We start from the raw sequence: 17,178 nt of genomic DNA on the forward strand, positions 1-17,178 counted from the left end.
CTGGGATTATCCAGAATCCCTGGGCTGTCATGGTGTGCCCAGGCTCACATAGGTCCCTTGAGTGTGGGAAAAAATTCTGGGCCGCCATGAAATTCCCTGAACTAACATGGAACCCCCAGGCTGCCACGAAGTGCTGGGCCACCCCAGGGTCTCTAGGCTATGCAGGGCCCCTGTGCTGCCAAGGGACCACTGGACTATCTTAGAATGGAAATGATTGGCTGAGTCCTCCAGCAACCCAAAATCACATACCGTCACCTCTAGCCCCTTATCCAAGCATTTCTCCCATCTTTTTCCCAACCTCAGCTGAAACATTCCTGCCTCCAGGAAGCCCTCCCTGGTGTCTCTCTAGGCCTGGCTAGGTGCCACAGCCCTAGGTATCCTGGGCTCCATGATAGTTCCCTGGGTCTGCCCTGTCAGAACACTCAGCATGCAGTCCTGCCACTGTCTGGTCATGGATCTATCTCCTCTGGAGCACAGGCGCCCTGTGCCCAGGCTGGGCAGGTGGCATTTAATGACTATTACTTCATATTAACTATAATATTACTTAACTGTGTGCTATCAACTTACTAGGCACTTGATGGCTGTGTGACCTTGGGCAAGTTGCTTCACCCCTCTGTGCCTCAGTTCCCTTTTGCATAATAAGGATACTAAAAGTATAGATTTCATAAGGCTGGTGTGAAGCTTCAATAACTTATGTGAAGCATTAAAGCAGAGCCTGGCATATAGTAAGCACAATATAGATACCTGCTATCATTAAATAATATGTGAACTGTATTCATCAGGCTTTCACAGGGTCTAGACTTGCAGCAAGGATGGAAAGAGGATTCTCCCATAATGCTCAGTGCTCCAATGATAGCGTACATGAGCACAGCACTTACCATGTGCCGGGCACTGCACTTGATGTTTTACATGCATTCACTCAGTGAATCCTTGTGGCAACCCTGTGAGGTTGGTGCATGCTATGGACTGAATTATGCCCCTTTCCACCCAAATTCATATGTTGATGCCCTAACTCCCAATGTGACTTCATTGGAGATAGGACCTTTAGGGAGGTAACTGAAGTTCAGTCAGATCATAAGAGTGGGGTCGGCCAGGTGTGGTGGCTCACGCCTGTAATCCCAGCACTTTGGGAGGCCGAGGCGGGTGGATCACGAGGTCAGGAGATCGGGACCATCCTTGCTAACACGGTGAAACTCCGTCTCTACTAAAAATACAAAAAATTAGCTGGGCGTGGTGGTGGACGCCTGTGGTCCGAGCTACTCAGGAGGCTGAGGCAGGAGAATGGCGTGAACCCAGGAGGCAGAGCTTGCAGTGGGCCGAGATTACACCACTGTACTCCAGCCTGGGTGACACAGCGAGAATCCATCTCAAAAAAAAAAAAAAATGGGGTCTTAATCTGATAGGATTGGTATCTTTATAAGAAGGGGAAGAAGCTGGGCACAGTGGCTCATGCCTGTAAACCTAGCACCTTGGGAGGTCGAGACGGGTGGATCACCTGAGGTCAGGAGTTTGAGACCAGCCTGGACAACACAACATGGCAAAACCCCATCTCTACTAAAGATACAAAAAAATTAGCCAGGCACGGTGGTGGATGCCTGTAATCCCAGCTACTCTGGAGGCTGAGGCAGGAGAATTGCTTGAACCTAGGAGGCAGAGGTTGCAGTGAGCCAAGATTGTGTCATTGCATTCCAGCCTGGGTGACACAGCGAGACTCTGTCTCCAAAAAAAAAAAAAAAAAAAAAAAAGAGGAAGAGAAACTACAGAGCTCCCTCCATGCTCTGTCTCTGTGCATGGAGAAAAGATTGCATGAGGGCATAGTGAGTGGCTTTTAACCGCTACTCTGAACCTGCCTCCAAGTCCAAGGGTATGGGCTGGGCATCCCTGAGGCAGGTATGCAGGCATGAGCAGCATCTACACCAAACAATACACACCGAGAAGAATGGATGAAGGAACAGGGCACATCTCAGCCAAGACTTTCAGGCTGCCTGCCAGGCCCAGCATCCTGAAGGCTGGTGGTATGAAGAGGGACTGGCTGTGTCCTGCATGGTCCCAAGCTGGTTGTGGCAGAATCAGAACTGCTCCACCATGGAACAGGTTCCCAGGTAAGGTGGTAAGCTCCCTGTCTTTGGAGGTAATCAAGCACTGCTGCTGGACCACCACTTACTGGTGATGTGTGGGGAAGAATAAATAGTACTGTGGACTGAATGTCTGTCTCCCCCCAAATTCATATATAGAAATCCTCACCCCCAATGTGATGATATTTGGAGGTGGGAGGTAATTAGGTCATGAGGATGGAGCCCTCATGAATAAGATTAGTGCCCTTATAAGAAGAGACAGGAGAGCTTGCTTCTTTCTCTGCCACATGAAGATGGAAGGAGAAGATGGCCTTCACCGAGAACCCTACCATTCTGGCACTCTGACTTAGACTTCCAGTCTCTAGAATCTTGAGAAATAAATATTTGTTGTTTAATCCACCTAGTCTATGGTATTTTGTTATAATAGCCCAAACTGCGAATGACAGACAGCAAGAGTAAAACTCTAAACAGTTCCCTCCAGTCTCAAGCAGCTGTGAAATATGAAAGAACTGTCAGTTAAGAGTCCCTGGAAACTCTTCCCTACCAGCTCTGCCCATCAATTCCTGCTTATCTTTCAAGTCCTAACTCAGACATCCTCTAGGAAGTCCTCCTTGCTTCCTTCCTCCTCTCCAGTCTCTATGCCACTCCACTCTCAGGTTGGTGATCTGTGTGAGTCTACTCAGCAAAACTAGAAACAATGAGTAGAAGTTACTAACATAAGAAGACAGAGTGAACCCCAATGCGAAGATGAGTAGTCCCCCAGCAGAGTCGAATGTAATGACATCTTTAACAGCTGAAATGTGGTGCAGGTGTTAAACCATGTATTTGAAATCGCAGAGATGTGGGGTTTAAATCCAGCCATCCTCTGTGTGACCTTGGGTAAGTGACTCAACCTCTCTGAGCTACAATTTCCTGAGCTGTAAAATGATTCCATCTCAAAGGATAAAACCAAAGATCAAATGACACCAGTAGGACTGGCACTCTATGCGACCAGGATCTGAGAATTTCCCGTAGTCTCCAGGAAGTAGTGAGCTGCTGACACTAGGTGTATTAAAGCAGATGTCAGAGGGGTTTCAATGTGGAGATTGGTACAGAGGATTTCTTTCTTGCACTGAAGTAAAAATTGCGCTCAGGGGCCTCGATGAGCTCTTTCAACTCTTAAAAAGAAAAACACACACCTCTGCCTTGGCCTTAGCTGGCTGCGGAGAGACGGGCATATCGTTGAGCAGACACTGTCTCCACCCACCTCCACATAAGACATACGAGTACATTTACATGACATGTCCAGAAAAGGTAAATCTATAGATACACAGAATAGACTGGTGGTGACCTTGGGCTGGGGTGGGAACAGGGACTGATGGCGAATGTGTGCCACATTTCTTTGGGGAATGATGGAAATATTCTAAAATTAGATTGTGGTGATGGTTGCAAAACTTTGTAAAGTTAACACAGACTATAGAATCATATCCTTAAAACAGGCAAATGTTATGGTGTGTAAATTATACCTTTATAAAACTGTTTAAAAAATAAAATAGGAACAAGAGCAAAACAGGACTGCAGAAAGGTATGGTAGGGGCAAGGCCCATGCCCTGTGGGAAGTGTGGTACTGCGGGCTGAGGCCTGAGGTCACAAGGTCGGAAGTCACTGCCAGTTTCAGGGACCACCTCTCCACCTGAGCCGTTCCACTGGTGCTTTCTTGTTATTTCCTGTGGGAGTTGAGGCAATGCGGCCTGCCCGCCCACCCCGACCTCATTAAAACCCTGACACAAAGCCTGATAATGTGAGGAGGGTGGGCCTGGGGTTCTGACAGGGCCCTGGGAGGAGACTGTGTGAGGGAAGGAGGCCTCCAGAGAGATTGAGCCTTCTAGAAGCCTTTGAACACTGGGCCCGTGTGACAGCTCAGGGCATCCTGTGGTCTGAGGCCTCTGAGTTAGGATAAAAGCCATGGAGGGGGCCCAGCCATGTCTCTAAGGCACTGCGGTTCCATCAAAGGGAGGAGCAGGCAGCACCAATCATATCCTGGTATCAGCTACGTGCCAGGGAGAAGCTGACATTTATCCTGCTGATACTATTGGATGTGGGACATATACATTTGCTGAGAAGACTGTCTGGGCTCAGCTTCTATGCACTGTGGAGAGATCTGACTCATTCCTGGTTGTACAGTTAACTGGTTTTAACCTCTCCACGAGCGAGAAGTGGATATTTACCAAACCCATTTTAGACTAAAGGAAACCAGAGTTCTAGAAGGTAAGTCACTTCCCTGTGGTCACAGAGCAAGCAGCAGGGACAGGATTTAAACCCAAGGCCTTTACAAAGCAGGGGAATGACTTTTTTCAAAGCAGTCTGAACACCACTCTCTTGGTTGGTAGTGAGCTCCCCGTCGCTACAGGTATGTAAGCAGAAGCTGAATGAGCACTTCTCAAGGAGTGGAAACTGATGACCTTAAAATCCCTCCCGGCCCAGTCTGCGAGGCCACACATCCTTGCTGATCACTTCTTTCAAGAGTTAAATCTATACTAAGAGTAAAGCAGAAAAAAGGGCCTGAGCCCTCCTGAGGGAGGAGACCTAATGGGCAGAGCCTGGCTGGCAACCCCTCAGCCAGAACCACAGCTCCTCCAAGCGCTCACCACAAATCAGCAGTGATTGCGGGTTGGGGCTAACGTGATCCTTAAATACACACAGACCAGAGCCGGCATCACCTGGCTCCAAGTGACTGCCCTTTAAACTAGCACCAGCAGTGGGTGCACTGGAAGCAGGAGCTGCCAAACTCAAAGGATATAGAGCCCCCATCTGACCCTCCAGCCAGCGGCTTATTTCAGACCTGCCTCACTTTCTGCCCCAGGTGTGGGGGCTCCACCTTCCCTCTCTCCAGTTCTGCCCGCCCCAAGGAGTCAGGACCCTGGTTGTGGTTTGCAAGTTTTCTCCTCCCGGCCAGTGGCTGGACTCACTGTAGGATGAGCTCATTGGAAGCTCCTTTCCCTGATCCTGGGAGAGGTGAGCCCGCATTCCCTAAGCTGTGCCCACCTGGGCCTAGGAAAGCAGCAAGGAAGGCTGGGGTCTCTAAGGAAGGGGCTCTGCTCCCTCCTCTCCATGGGGCTCCCCACGCCAGTACTGAGGTGGGGAGGCCAGGTGCCCTTCACACCCACACCCACAGCCCGGCTCCCACCTCAGGCCCCAACAGGATCCTCTCCTGGTCTCCTCCCAGCTCCACACTCAGGGGTGTCTGGGTTAGCTCTTGCACGTCCAGGTGCCTCCATTCCAGGCCTAGCACCCAGATGTGCAGATGGTATTTTATTTTCCTCTATCCCCAAAAAGATAAAGGGGAGCATGCAGAGATGAATTACAGTGCCTGGCAGGGACTGAAGGCTTCCAAGGCACTCAGACGGAGAGTGATGACAGATGGCCACCTGGGCTCCAGCCTCCAACTGAGTCCCCAGAGGGAAGGATCTAGTAACAGGGCAGAACTCCTGCATGACCAGGGTATCCATGCTGCACTCGGCCTCCTTTTTCTCCATCTCCCCACAGGCTCAGCCCTGCCCTTAGAAGCCAGCCTGTCACCAGCTGGAGGCCTTGCAATGACTGCAACTGAGTCTATTCACCCTCAACCATTATCCCACCTCCCTGCCATCTTCTCAGGGCATCACCTGTCTTCCTCCTCTGCATAAACCCTTTCATGGCTCCCCAGTGCTCCTGGGGAAAAGCCCAAACTCAGCACAAGAGGCCTATCTCATATCCCTTCCCCCCCCTACTTCCTCTGCTCACTCCACCCAGTGGCACCACTTGTAGCTCCTTGAATGCTTCTGCTCTGTCATGCCCCAGGGACTTTGCATGTGCTAATCCCTCTGCCGGGAATCTACTCTCTCTGGACTCACACACAGACTCCTTTGTCCCCCTTTAAAACATTCATAAACCAGTCGGGTGTGGTGGCTCATGCCTGTAATCCCAGCACTTTGGGAGGCTGAGGAGGGTGGATCACCTGAGGTCAGGAGTTTGAGACTACCCTGGTCAACATGGTGAAACCCCATCTCTACTAAAAATACACAAATTAGCCAGGTCTGGTGGTGTACGCCTGTAGTGCCAGCTACTCAGGAGGCTGAGGCAGGAGAATTACTTGAACTGGGGAGGTGGAGGTTGCAGTGAGCCCAGATCGGGCCACTGTACTCCAGCCTGGGTGACAGAGCAAGACTCCGTCTCAAAAAGAAAAAAAAAAAAATCATAAACCAAGCCTTCTCCAGTACCTCCCCCTTCCCCAGCATGCATCACCTGGTCTATGGGCTGATGCATCACAGTGCATTAGACAGACTGCTGCCTGCTGTTGCCTCAGGGGCCCTCAAACTTGAGCTTCCATCAGAATCTCCTGGAGGGCTTGTCAAAACCCAGGTTTGCTGGGCCTTTGCACTCCCAAGTTTCTGATTCATGAGGGTCTGGGATGGAGGTCTGAAAATCTGCATATCCGAGTTCCCAGGAGATGCTGGTGATGCTGGTCGGAGGAGCATCCTTGAGAACTGCTATTTAAACCCTAAGCAACTTGAGGTTGGTCTTTTATTATTTTTTACCTCCAGCCTCTGAAAGAATCTGCTTTAAGGTTGGTGCTCAATCAATACTTGAATGAAAGGTATTGATGCATTTGTTGCAACCAGTGGGAGTGACAGGATATGTCTTGAGACATTTTTTTCCCCAATGTGTTCACTCTGCAGTGGGTATTCTCTCTTCTTTCCCAAGATGGTGGCCAAGTCTTTGGGCTCTAAGCCTTGGGGGTGGCTGGTTTCCCAGGCCAGTCAGAAAAGTGGCTGGGTTTAGGAAGACAGCTTAGGCTGAAGCCCATGAAGGTGGCTGCGGTGTGAGTGTGCAGAGGAGAGCGGCAGAGGCAGCAGGCTTGAGGGGAGGGGTGGAGAGCGTCTCTGGAGATCAGCCAGATTGGTGGGATCCAAAAGCTACGAGCTCAGGTGCCTTGCTCCAGGAATGGCTCTCCCAAGAGATGATCAGACTGTGATGGGGGGATCCTGAGATGCCAGAGAATGGCTGGGAGACTGAACACCAAAGCTCATGGCTTGGAGTTGCAACCAAAGACCACAGCTGTGCCCTGGTTGGCACAGAAATAGCTGCTGCCCACCTGGCCTCACGAGACCCTGAGATTGGCAAAGCAGCCTGTCTGCGGGGCCCCTGTGCGGGCTCAAGTCCAGCAGCCTTTCCCAGATGTTTCAGATCACATAAGGCCACCAAGCCTCCTATGTGATCCTAGGTGGTAAAAATCCACTCCCCAACATAATTGGGATTGAATGTCTTTCAAATGCACGAGGGAGCTAAGGGCAGATTAAATCAGATTTAGAGAAGTAAAGGCAGATGGCACACCTTGTACCTGCTGCAAGTCCATTTAGCACCAATGATGTGCTGGGCCCCGTGCCAGTCCTGCTGGAGCCTAATGCCAATTGTGTTCACTTGGACCTGGGCCTCTACCCGAGTGTGGCAGCAGAGGGCACAGCTGGGAGTGCAGACTGTCAGAAGGTGAGCAGGAACAAACGATTGTACTGCCAGGGTCACAGATGCTGGAGCTGGACTGAGCCCTGGGGCACCATGACAGAATAGGGGGCCCTGGCAGGTGGCCATCCACATTGTTTGTGAGCCTGGCACTCCAAGCCTGGCCTGAATGTGGTTCGGCTCAGGCCACTCTCATCTCCAGGACTCTGAGACCCCATAGAGTGCTGGAGACCCCTGTGACTCAGAGCAAACAGTGCTGGGGAAGCCAGGCTGCCTACGGGACCTGACTGCTCCTGCTCCTGTTCCTGCTCCACTGAGGCCCCTTGGCACCAGCCTCAGGACTTTTAGCCTGGATGACAACTGGCTGCAACAGCCACCAGACTACTGTCCCCTCCTGACTTCCTACCTGTCCCCTGCCCTTAAGGAGAGAAAAAAAAAAGAAGAAGAAAAGTTCTAGTCTTGAAGAGCCCTGCATTCAAAGAGAATGTTACTAGGAAAAGGGACTGATGTGGTTGGCAGGTGGAGGGAAGAGGAATTTGCTTTTTAATTTAAATCCTTCCAGATCATTTGAATTTTTAAGAAGCCTATATTGCTTGTGTAATAATAACTTTTCAAAGTAATTTTTTTTGTCTTACAAATGCAAAGTAGTCTGGAAAAATCCGTGGGGGAGCAAGAAGATGCAACAAATAACTTAAGGGTGTTCATTAAATACACCATCATCATTTTCTTGAGCATTTACCATGTGCCCAGAGCTCTGCTACATGTTTTAACACTCATTATTTAATTTAAAGCTCATCACAGCCCTATGATGCCATTAGTGCCACCATTTTCTAGATGAGAGACGAGAATTTGAGAGAGACTCAATAACATGCCCAAGGTCACCCAGGAGCTGGAGTTTGCAAGCTCTGGTCCTTAAATCAGGATACACACCAGGCTGCCTCCCTGAAATCAAACTGAGAAAGCTGATCAGCTCAAAAGCCATTTGTTTTGAGTCCATTCCACTACTTGAAAATTCCTGATATTCCATGGAAGCCAAAATCAAATTGTCATGGAAAAACAAGCCAACAGATTGGTATCTCCAGCCACCCTGGCTGAGGCTGGGACAACATGGATTCTAGAAAATCCACTGTGATCCTTCCACCCATCCATCCATTCACCAACCCCTGGCTGATGCCCCACATGGCAGGCGCTGCTGGCTACCGGAGAGGGTGAGATACCCACAGCCACCAGGAGACCGCAAGGCAAACACAGGGGCAGACTGGACCCCTACCCCCTTCCACGTGCAGGCTTGGCATCCTCCAGAAATAATCAAAACCCTTTGCAGTTCAGGATCCAAACAAGCATCAAAGCGGGGTGACAACGAAACAGGACTTTGCCATTGGCGCCCAGGGCAAGCCCATCTTCCCCCTGAAACACTTCAGTTTTCCTGGTGCTGAACTGGGACTTGGCAATCCACCCCATCCTTTAGGTCCATGTGCAACATCGGACCAGTTCATTTTAGTGGATTCTCTGGCATTTCAGCCAGGAGTTAGGCCCAAGATGGCAAGGGAGGGTTGAACAAAGCTTCAGGTACCATGGGAAGCCGGGGTGGGATTTTCCCCCAAGGCCTCAGCCTGAAGACCTGAGCTGCTGAGAGCAGGGACCCTGAGCATCCTATCCAATAGGACTCCACGTGCCTCTCAGAGGCCCAGGCACACAGCAAGTGCTCAATGAAGTGTTGGTGAATCAACGAATAAATGTGATTCTAGGTAAGGCAGCCCCAACCCCATCACTATTTGGAGATGGGAGGGGTGTGACGTCCCACCCCATCACCAAGTTTTCTTTTTTTTTTTTTCTGAGATGGAGTCTTACTCTGTCACCCAGGCTGGAGTTCAGTGGTGTGGTCTTGGCTCACTATAACCTCCGCCTCCCAGGTTCAAGCAATTCTCCCACCTCAGCCTCCCAAGTAGCTGGGACTACAGGTGAATGCCACCACACCCAGCTAATTTTTGTATTTTTGTATAGATGGGGTTTCACTACGTTGGCCAGGCTGCTCTCGAACTCCTGACCTTGCGATCTGCCTGCCTCAGCCTCCCAAAATGCTGGGATTACAGGCGTGAGCCACCGCGCCTGGCCCCCATCACCAAGTTTTTTGGGACATGGACCAACAGGCACCTATACACTGAAGACTCCCACAGAGTTATATTAATACGATTGAAATATAAATAATAACAACACCAATAGCATCAGTACTACACTGAATGCTGATCCCTGGCAGGTGCTCTGTTAAGCACTTTCTGTCATTCAAGTATTTCCTTTCACCTTCACACAGTCTTATGAGAAGTGTACTATTATTATCCCTAACTTACATATAAGAATACTGAGGCTGTACTGCTGGCAGAGCTCAGATCCGAATCCAGGTCTGACATGGAATACAATGTCTCAAGCTGGAAGGGGCTTGATAAACGATAGGCCAGGAGGCTAAGGACATCAGTAGCACAGCCCAGACCAAGTCTCCCAACTTCCAGCCCAGGGTCTGCCACTAGGTCGGCGGCTTGCAATGCTCTAAGTGAAAATGAGTCCTAAGCTCTGTAACGGATCTCAGGAATGAGAGGATTGAGAACTCCCGGTCTTTGTGTAGCACCATCTCTTTGAAAGGACTCTCCAAAACTCCCTTTTCCAGGGACGAAGAGGACAAAAGGAAAAGGGAGGAGCTACTAAACTCCCCAAGCTGTAGTTGAAAGCAGCCTTGAAGACAAGATGGCCCCAGGCCCAGCACGGCCAAGCCTGGAGGCCTGCAGGAAAGAAGGCTAACCGAGTTCATCTGGCTTCCTGCCTGGCACAGTCTTTCAAGCCTCAGGGTCCCACTGTCAGGCCTTTGCTCTCACTGTGTCTTCCTCCCAAATGTCCTTTCTAGCGTCCTCACCTGGCCCATATCTAGGCTCAGCTCACAGGCCTTGCGTCCCCTGATTTTACACCACCACTGTGCAGCGGTAACATCTCCTTCTGGCCTCTGAACCTCCAAGCCTTCTTTTCTATTTCTCCTCTGTACCCTCCCATTCTTTACCTTGGATGTCTTGACTTTGATCGTCTCCCTTAGAGCTGGCCTCTGAGGTGCCTGTTGAGTGCATCTGAATGAATGAAGCATGCCTGGGAAGTGGAGCTTGTATGATTCGTTTTATGAACAGGTGCACACTCCAGGAGCAGGTCTCTAACAATTGCCCTTCCTCCTCCCCAGGGCCATGACGAGTGGCACCTTACACCCTAAGTCCTAAAGGCTGAGAACCAAGTCATTCTGCTATTTCTGCTGCATCAGGCACAGGTGGGAACTTTACAAAATGGTGTAGAAAGTTAACTGACTGACGTATCTACCAAGCCAGCCCAGTTATGGTTTAGCACTGTGTGAGACATCAGGCGAGGGGCTGGGGGCAAGACACCCAGAGGAGGGTCCTGTCCTCGGGAGATCTCCCAGAGGAGAGGGCAGGGAACCCTGAGGACAGGGACCTTTGGGCTTTTCTCACCCTCAATCCCCAGCATCTAAAACAGCTCCTGGCACATGGTAGGCACGCAACAGCCATTGGCTGAATAAATGAATTAACACTCATTGACCCAGAGGTGCTGAGCTCACCATATAAGGCAGGGTGGTGCTGAGCGCTGAGCTGGCTGCACGGTGAGTCAGAGCTTTGGAGCCCACAGGCGAGACACAGACCGAGAGAGACTGGGGGAGGGCCAAGAGGTTTGTGGTTGACCAAAACCAAGCGAAGGGCAGATCTGACAAAGTGCCTGGCCACAGCTGCCAGGGAGGCAGCATCACAAGCTGTGGTTTTCAGTATTTTTTTCTGCAGAGGAATATTTGCTCAAATGAAATCACACATCTCTCCCTAAATGCAGGACAGAGCTGCCACGGTGGAGGGCAGCAGGGCTGCCAGGCTGGCCTGGCCACGTGTACCCTTGTGCCCCCAGAGGCAGAGCTTCCACTCAACCAGTGGCCGTCCCCCTCTACTCCCCTGTCCCTCTAAGGGGCTTCGGAGAAGCAAGGCTGCGGCTGGTCTTCTGGGAAGGGGCCCATTTAGGGCAAATAAACCCTAAAGAGGCACAAGAAAGTCCCCCAAGTCAAGAAGGAGTGGAGGTGGGGGGAAGAAGGAACAGGCCTTCCCTGCGAGTGGAGGTCTACTCAAGGCAGCCAGGAGCTGGGGTAGCTGAAATAGTGGGGCGGCCATCAGAGAGTGCAGGGACTCTTTATGAGGACCTTCTGGAACAATCTTTTTGGAACGTGAAGTATGACTTGCACATCCATCAGAGGCATGGGGGGTGTGTGTGTGTGTGTGTGAGAAAGTTGGGCTTTCAGATACTGGATTCACTAAAAAAGAGGCACTTAGAGAGAGGCCAACCTTGGTACCATAAATCACAGGAAGGACCCCAACTGGGGCACATGCGACCACCTGGGTGCTTTATTGCTCCCGCCCCTGACTCCCACCATGACACCAGTAGGAAGAATCTGCTGCTTTGTCTGCCCGGCATTCCTTACTCCTTTTTCTAAAAACAATGCCTGGATTTTCCCTTGGAAGTCCATCCCCTCATGCATGCAGGCTGACTTCCCCAACCCACCACACCTACCACCCTCCGGCACAAACCCCCGCCCCCCCACACCCCCCCACTCCCCCCCAAACCCCCTACAACCCCCCCACTCAACCCACAACCCCCCCACCCCCAGACTGACCCAGTCTGGCCAATCAGCATAGCTTATCCTCCAGGTTTCAGTGATTGCTCAGAGGTGGTCATGTGACCCAAGACCATCCAATAAGCCTTGACTTTGGGATTTTTGTTGGAACTCCTAGGAAAAAGAAGCTCTCCTTCCATTGGATTTGAAACGAGCAAGACGTCAGTCTGCAGCTGCACGTCCCTGCCCTGCTGCCACATGGAGAGTGGCTGCCAAGGACTGAAACTCACAAGGAGGGAGGCAGAGGACACGGATGTAGTGAGACATGGTCCTAATAGCATCATTTGAGCCCTGGCTTCAGCCCTGCCTGCCTTGAAACCAATAAATAGGCCCCATATCGACAATATATTAGAAACTAATAAAAAAGCTAATAAATGGCCTATCTTGCTTAATCCAGTTTGAGTGTTGGCTCCCAAATGATGCAGCATCTGACCTCAGTTCAGCTTTTGCCTTCTCACCACCCACTGCAGCCAACCTTTACTTCTGACCCACCACTGGTTCTTGCTTACCTGGGCAACAGCTCCACCCTTCCCCAGCTGAGCTTGAGGGGTATGGGCCAGCAACCTGGTAGGCTAGCGTGTACCTCAGCCTTCTCAGCTGTCTGGCCCCTCTGAGGGTTATCTTTTTGGCTAATCTAGTGAAACCCCAGCAACCTTGGCTCAGATCCACTCACACTATCTGCACCCCTTACACTCCTGCCCATGCACCTTTGGTGTGATGAGGGAGACAGACACTAATGCATGAAAGAGAATGAATGATAGAGAATGACAGGTGCCCTGCTGATGGTCACCCTTAGCCACAACAACAGCAACAACAAAAGTAGCGAAAATCCCCTTGCTGAACAAGCCTAAACTCCGTTACCTGGAGAGCCAGCGTTGAGACGTCTGCAAAAGGATTATGCCCGCGTCTCCAGAAATCAAATTCAAGGGGTTCCAGTTGCTTTGATGGTAGTATTAGAAGCTCAGCTCATCTGAAGCTTGACGCTGTCCAGGAGATGCTCACCTGTGAGAGGGAAGCAGAGGCAGCCGTGATGACCTGCCTGAGCTGAGGTCTCTTCTTTCTGTTTGAAGGGCTCTCCTGGCCCTGCAGGAGGCCAAGTCATAAAACCAAGACTGCAGGAGTCTGCAGGTGAGCATCAGCACTGGAGACTCAACATCTAGATCCGACTGAAGTAGCCTGGAAATAATTCTAAGACACAAAGGTATGCATGTGCCCGTGTATGCGTGTGCTGAGTAAAAACACATAAGCATCATAACCCCTGCATCTAGCACAGTTCCCCTTGCAGAAGGGAGAGGAGGTTCAGCAAAGGTTTCATGATTTGCTTTGATGTAAAACATAATTTGTATGTCTGAGTGCAAGGCAACTCCATGAGTCCAAACAGATTGGAGAGAAGCTTCTTCCTCGTGTGAAAATGCATTCCTGGGATGCTCCATGCAGCCAGACCAATGGCCTCTTTTTACAAATAAGGAGACTGATACCCAGAGAGGGGCACGACTTGCTCAAAGTCACACAGCGAGTTGGTGGCAGAGCAAGGCCTAAACTCTGGGTCTCTCCTGACTCATGCTGAGGCCTCTCTCTGGGGCCAAACCCTTCTCTGTAGCTGTCAGGCTGGAGCAGCCCCAGGAGCATAGCAGGAGCCTGTTGCATGCTGTGGCGGCGGACGGGGGAGGATGCTCACCACCTCTACTCAGTCTTGGGCCTCAGCAGACAAATGTTTCCTGGCTCTGCTCAAGCCCAGACAGAGAACAGGAAGTTGCCCACAGTGGCCAAGAGCATGGGTTTTGGAGGCAGGTGGACCTTGGCCACAGGCGCAACCTCTTTCCAGAAGAGGCAAGTCAGGTGTCCTCTCAGAGCTTCAGACTCTTCATTTGTAAAATGGGAATAATAATAGCATCTTTTCCTGAGGATTGCTGGGAATTCAAATGACTTTCATAAGTCTGTGAAGCCCACAGAGGAGCATTTGGCATCTAGAAATTGCTCAATAAATGTTAAGGAGGTGACACAGAGGACAGTGCATGTGCATGTCAGGGGAGGTGGAACACCAGACTTGGGTTGCCTTGTGTTCCTGGCAAGCCTTTAGACAAACAGCATCTCTAAATTCCGCCAGATATTCCTCCCCTCTGCACCCACCTTCTCCCTTTTCTCTGCATCTCAGAGACCTGTGTGGGCCCCCAGATCAGCAAGCCTGCCCCTCTTTCTAGGCTGGGAACCTCCCATCTGCCTAAGGATCCCTTTACCCCCGTCACCAAGCACAGCCCACATTTCACCAGCCAGTAAAATGCAAATGTCATTAGCACTGTGCAAGCTGGTGAGCACGAATGTCACACCAGACGGTGTGAACTGGGGAGCGGGGGGAGGGTGCATTCCCCAGGAGGGGTGGCATTCCCAGCATTTTCCAAAAGGGCATGATAAAGAAATAAATAAACGGCTGCAGGAAAGAGGTGACGACAGAGATTGTTTCAGTAGCAGCATACACAGCCATGCCATCCTTGCGGGCTCACCAGGTCACCCATGGTTCCTGCTTTAGCCCACCCTGTCCCAGTCCCCACTCTGGGCCTCTCCTCCCTAGCATCTCCCACTCCTCTCTGTATCCCACCATCACACACTTGAAGAGGCTCATCTGGGGACCCCATCTATCTCCCCCATCTATCTCCATCTATCTCCCCCAACTTCCATGCTCCCTCCATCTATCTCCCCCAACTTCCATGCTCCCTCAAACTGGCTGAGAGAACCAGATCACCCCCCTAACTAACAGATCCATGGAGGGGGGAGTCTTCACTCTGAGAAGGAGGTGACAGCTGTAGACCCGCAGGTAGGAGTCCTGGGTTCCAGTCCCAACACCACACTAACTTGCTGTGAACACTCAGGCACACCCTCACCTGCGTGGGGCCTCAGTTTCTCCATCAGTGAAAGGGGATCACGGACCCTCTGTCAGTCTGCCACCTCTCCGGCCAGCTTTGAAGCCTGTGCTTCTAATAACTCACGGGGAGAGGAGCTTCTCCTCTAATTCCCCTGATAACACCCGAGGGCATGTGAAGGCTTCCTGGAGGAGGGGGCAGACATGGGTGTGTGGAGATGGCAGCAGAGTGCTGTGGGCCATGGGCCCAGGGTGAGCACAGGCATGGAGATACTCAAGATGTGGGAGTGGGGGGCAGGCATTTGAGACCACAGGCCAAGGCTGCCTGTGGGAGCTGAGTAGAAATGAATATAAATGTCCCGTGGTCAGCGCTTTACATGTGTCCACCCATTTCATTCTAACAGTGCTATCATCCCCGTTTTATTGATGAGAAACTGAAGCCTGGAGAAGCTAGGTAACTTTCAGACACACAGCTGTGAAATAGACTGGATTTGAACCCCTATTTGCTTTACGAGCAGAAGCTCTTGATCACTATGGGATGCTGCCACCTAGACTGTTTAAAATAGAGCGTGAACTAGAGACATTCAGGAGGGCATGTGTCACCCATGTGTGCGCATGACTGTCGGCAGCATGTGGGGGTGGGCATGCATCTGTGTGTGGGGGGGGGCAGGGATTCAGTGTGTGAACATGTGTCATTGTAAACGCATGTGTGTGTCATCCTCAAATAAAGTTCCTTTCCCAAGTCCAGGCCCAGAAATGCCAGTTGGGGAGGATACGGCTGAGTGGTGGATGGGGCTGGGAGTGGACAGTCACAAGGCCCTGGTCATCCCACAGCAGCTCAGGAAGCCCAGCTCTGAGGGCTGTGAGCCAGGCCTGGCCCACGTCACCTATCTTCTGATCCTAGGCTCTTTGAGGCCAGGTCCTTCTCACTGAGGCCTGGCCTGGCTTTTTCCTTGGCTCTGTCTCCTTCCCTCTCTAGCTACCTGCTCCAACCAGGGGAATACATCCCGTAGATCAAGTCTGGCGTAAACACAAGGCTGCTGCCAGCAGGTAGGGAAGCCAGTGAGCATTGGCATCCACGGGGGAAGTGGGGAGAGCACAGTTGTGGCACAGCCCGACTTGCATTCCACCCCTGGCTACACTGCTAGACACCGGCTCTGTGGTCGAGGCAGGCAACCCACCCCTCTGAGCCTCGGTGAAACCTCACAGAGCAGCTGAGATGCCTATCTTAGGTCAAGTTCATGCAAACTGTAAAGTGCACTGACCACCAACAGAGTGGTAGTTCTAATCCCCATGATCAAGATAACCCAGGAAACAGCAGAGAGTTCCCCAGGGAGCCTTGACTGAGAATTCAGCAGATTCCTTTACCTAAGTCCCTCTTTCCCCACCTCTGGGCCTCAGTTTCCTCATCTGCAAAATCCTCAGGCTCAAAAACAGAGTGGCGTTCAGCCCCTGGATGTCTCGTTTTCTTCACCATTATCCACGATGAACATCATAGCTGGAATTAATTTGCCAGAAACCAGAAGCCCATTCACGCCGCAGTAAACCAAGTAAATGGTGCCCAGGACAAGGAAGTTTTATGGAAGAAGAGAGGAAAACAGTTTTGTTTGAGTCACTGATCAAGAAGAAATGTGACAATTCTCAGAAGACAGAAGGAAGCGTGCAGGGAAGGAGGGAGGGAGGAAGAGCTGTTGAAAGTAGGTAGAACTTGGACAGGTCTTTCCCGAAATTTGCATGGGGCTGGTCCTGAATTCAACAGAGAAGACAGGGAGTTCTGTTTCCTGGAGACCACGAGGAACATGAACATTCACTCATTTGGAAAGCATTAATTGAACACTTGCTATATACCTGAGATTCCAGGGGCACCAAGGATGAGAGAGGCACAGATTACACCTTCAAAGGGGTTATTCACTGTTATGGGCAACAGAGGACAATGCCTGTGGGTCTGTAGTTCCAGATGGCTAAGGAGGGGTTCATCAAATCATTATGAATTCAGAGGAGTGAGAGGCCCCAGGGAAGGCTTCCTGGAGGAAGGAGAAGATCGGAATGTATGAAGACGTGGAAGGCAC

At 51.1% G+C, this 17,178-nt stretch overlaps 1 protein-coding gene across 4 annotated transcripts in view; it reads right to left on the reverse strand.

The window, feature by feature from the left end:
- Positions 1 to 17,178, reverse strand: part of TSPAN18 (tetraspanin 18) — a 203,133-nt gene that overhangs the window by 57,691 nt on the left and 128,264 nt on the right. For all 4 annotated transcript variants that reach the window (XM_050757642.1, XM_050757638.1, XM_050757639.1 and 1 more), the window contains one exon: positions 13,114 to 13,254. The gene's annotated coding sequence lies outside the window, so the exon portion shown is untranslated. The remainder of the gene's footprint in view (positions 1 to 13,113; positions 13,255 to 17,178) is intronic.

The sequence above is a fragment of the Macaca thibetana genome, chromosome 14, assembly GCF_024542745.1.
Source record: "Macaca thibetana thibetana isolate TM-01 chromosome 14, ASM2454274v1, whole genome shotgun sequence".
In the NCBI taxonomy this organism is placed as follows: Eukaryota; Metazoa; Chordata; class Mammalia; order Primates; family Cercopithecidae; genus Macaca; species Macaca thibetana.